The sequence below is a fragment of the Sinocyclocheilus grahami genome, unplaced genomic scaffold (assembly GCF_001515645.1).
Source record: "Sinocyclocheilus grahami isolate Dianchi unplaced genomic scaffold, SAMN03320097.WGS_v1.1 scaffold3041.1, whole genome shotgun sequence".
Taxonomy (NCBI): Eukaryota; Metazoa; Chordata; class Actinopteri; order Cypriniformes; family Cyprinidae; genus Sinocyclocheilus; species Sinocyclocheilus grahami.
The window spans coordinates 6,654-10,416 of NW_015508210.1; the positions used below are offsets into that span (position 1 = coordinate 6,654).

At 38.1% G+C, this 3,763-nt stretch overlaps 1 pseudogene; it reads right to left on the reverse strand.

Annotated features, from left to right (window-relative positions):
* LOC107575953 (H-2 class I histocompatibility antigen, Q10 alpha chain-like) overlaps window positions 1–3,123 on the reverse strand; it is a 7,367-nt pseudogene extending 4,244 nt beyond the window's left edge.
* Between the last annotated feature and the right edge of the window lie 640 nt (window positions 3,124–3,763).

The following is a 3,763-nucleotide window of genomic DNA, read 5'->3' on the forward strand; positions in this document are numbered from 1 at the left end:
GATAGAACTCATTATAATCAGTGATGCTGTCTACACTGGATGCGGCGCGGCACACCACGTCAAATCCCTGACAGTAAACTGCTGCCGCATTCTATTAATGACGTATTTGTGATGATATTTTCAACGGTCGCTTTGTCGCATCCAGTGTAGACAGACATTAGCTGTTGCGGCACGGCGCGACACGACAACTGTCACGTCCGGTGTAGACACGGTGTAAGTCCATGTAAAAGCATTCTAACGTGATTGCTCATGGCACAGTGTTTCTTGTGTTTGTCAGCACTGTTGAGAACGTCACTGCTGTTCATCTGGCCTTCACCGAGACATTTGTGCACCATATTTGTCGTAACTGACAGGAGTTTACTAACAACGTTATTCTCTTCCGTAGAGCTGCTTTACATCAGATTTTGGGTTTGCCTCATATTTGAAGTTTGCATCATAGATTCTGTGATTTTCATGTTTAATATTGTGAAGCAGCTTTCAAACGGATTGTATTGAATAAATCGCTACAGAAATATAGGTGACTTGACCACTGATCTAAAGGGACAGTTCACACAAAAATCTAAATTCTGTCATTATTTTCTCATTTCATGCTGTTACAAACGCCTAAGACTTTGCTTAGTCTTCCAAACACAAATTAACATTTTTGTAATGAAACCTCAGAGTTTAGTCCCTCCACTGAAGATTGAGTGGTTTAATTCAAGTCTTGTGAAGAGATACGGTGACTTTATATGATGTATACTTTAACTGATTTTTAGACTTTTATTCACATATAAACACACATACACTGAGAGCTTCACATATGGTAAACATGGAAGCTTGTTTGTTTGTTGGTTTTCATGCAACGTGCACAGATGAGAACCAATGAGGTTTGTTCTAAAATGTCTCACAAGCTTCTCTGTTTACCATATGAGTATGTTTATGTGTCAACCAATGGGAATTAAAGCTTTAATTTAAATCAGTTCATCATATAAAGTGAAGGTTTCATAAAAAAAAAAAAATTATATATATATATATATAAATAAATAAATATATATATATCTTAACTTGTGTTTGGATGACTAACCAATGTTTGAATTAAGTTTTGAAAGGGTTTGGAATGACAGGAGGGTGAGTAAATTATGGCAGAATTTTCTTTTTAGGTTCATTCATTCGTTGCTTGTCCTATGTAGAGTCATGAGAATGCTGGAGTCCGTCCTAGCATACAAAACCGAAATCAAGAACTTGTGGATCACCATCAGTCACTATACTCACCAATAATCCCTTTCTTCTTTAAGATGCAAACCACTACACCAGCGACTGTTATCAAGAGCACAAGCACAGCTCCAGTCACTGCTGCAATCATAGCTAGGTCAATCTCTGGTGGGCAGTCCTGGCAATTTCCATCTGTATAAATGCAAAGAGATAAAAATAGTTGTAATTAATTAAGGATGTCACAAGCAAAAAAGTTAATTTATTTATAAACACTATTTATAATTTATTTTTATTCCGGTATCAAGTGATGTTTCTGTCTGTATGTGTCTCTGCTTTAATTACCCCATTTGGTGATAATTGGTTCTTTGAGGGTTCTGTGAGCAACAAAACAATCATAATTTGCTTTTTCATTCTCCTGGATCTCCACACTCTTACACAGCTGGAAGGCGCCATCTTGGTTTGGTCTGATTCCTGTGGATTCAGTCTCATCTTCAGGCAGAGATGTGCGATATTTCCTAATGAACAACACTGTGTCTTTGGGGTAGAAACTGGTGACCATACAGGTCAGCTTGATTTTGTCGCTGGTAGACCTTTTTGCAAACATATGAACATCTGGAGGAGCTGAAAACACAGGAATCAGTTCATTAAACAGTTCTATCTCTAAAACAGCTACAAATCATCAAACAAATACTAACACGTTTACTCACAGCCATTTCTGAGCTCATTTTCTCCATATTCTGTGAATTTCTTGAGCCAGTCCACACAATTTTTTCCCAGGTAGCCTTTGGTGTATTGGTTTAGGAAGGGGATATTTACTCTTGGTTGGTAGAGCTGCGTGAACTGGAGCGACCCACTATCATCAAACGACAGAAAGTTTTCTCCATCATAGCCGTACTCATAAACGCCTTTGGAAAACTTCTCTTCACTTCCCCATCGCTCAACTTCACAACCAGTTCTCATCTGAAAAACATGAAGATCTGAAATGAGAAGAAAAAATATTTGTAAAATGATAATATTATAATTCAAATGACGTACATGCAGGTCAATCTGTATGAATGTTCCTCACCTGATTCACTGTGTCTCATGCGTTTCATCAGAATGTCGATATTCACATTAAACCAATGTTCTTTGCTCTTTCTTGACTGGGTGCCTTCTTCCCAGTAATCCTCATATAGTTTCTCCTTCATCCAGGTCTGTTTGGGAATCTTCCTCTGTTCTCTGCTATTGTAATAGTCGATCTGTATGTCATCTAGCTGAGCCATAGCAGTGAACTGATAGATGCCCGGCAGATCGACAGGTTTGGACAAAGCTGTGTAAATGTAATACAGCGAGTGTTTCTCTGCAGCGAAAAGCAATAAAATGTGAGCAAAAAAATTACACTGAGGTGTAAATGTAAAAGTTGCATGCTTCTGAAGAAGAGTCTCAAAACATTTCAGATACAGAAAGAAGCAAATAGACAGAATCTCAATATATGAATCCAGACCTGTTCTCTGAGAGACATTACTAGGCAATCCTAATGATATCAGACAAGATCAGATTCTAGATCAGCTAAGTCTTTATGTAAATTCATTCGAGACTGCTAAAACTTAATCCTGATTCAACTGTAATTAATTACTAATAAAATAATTAACATGTAAATAAATAATGTAGTAAAATAGTTAGTTGTATAGATATACACCTATATAAACATACTTTATTATATACGATTTGTAATCACATTTCAATGATGTCGCTTCCACGTCGTTTAAGACCAGTAAACGAGTTACTTTCACTTTCATTCTCTGCTGAACTACAAGTTAATCATTTACCTGCTTGTATTGGAGTCCAAAAAATACGAAAAACACAAAGCAGCACAAAGATTTTGTCGAAACCCGGGGCCATTATTAAAAAGCTATGTGTGTTACTCTTGTTGACGTCGTTGCTTCATCGACAGCAGAATGACGTCTTAATCAGTGACGTCATCCGCCTCTGGGCGGAAGTGACGCAAGACTGAACCAACAGGTCTTAGATTTTTATAAGGCCTTCGACACAGTGGGGTTTGGAGATTTCTTCTCTAAATCTATGCAAACAATGTATACGATTGCGAACATGTTGTTCTGTTAAACTTAAAGGAGGTTCATTTTCTAGGTTTTATTTAAAACGTGGTGTCAGACACGGCTGTCCCACTTCCCCTTACCTTTTTGTTTGTTTGTTTTGTACTCAGCTTATGAATATTTATGTTAGACCAAGCCTCTTAAAAGGTATATCTGTAGTGGGAAGGCATATTATCACATCCCAGCTAGCAGATGCCCACTGTGTCAGAGTCCATCTGCTGTCAGGAGGACCATGTATTGCGTGGTCAGTCCTGCGTCCTGGTGTGCACATGTAGCATACCATGCCTTGGACGTGGACATGTTGGACGTGGCCGTGCTTGTCAGAGTGGAAACACTGTAGCGTCCTGCTAACAGCAGGAAAGCTAATTGTATTTGCAGGTTAACATAAAATGTTTCATACCACTACTGGTGAACGAGCCAGTGTAATGTGAAATAATATATGCAATATAATGTAGTGCAAATATGTCTGAAAGGACTGA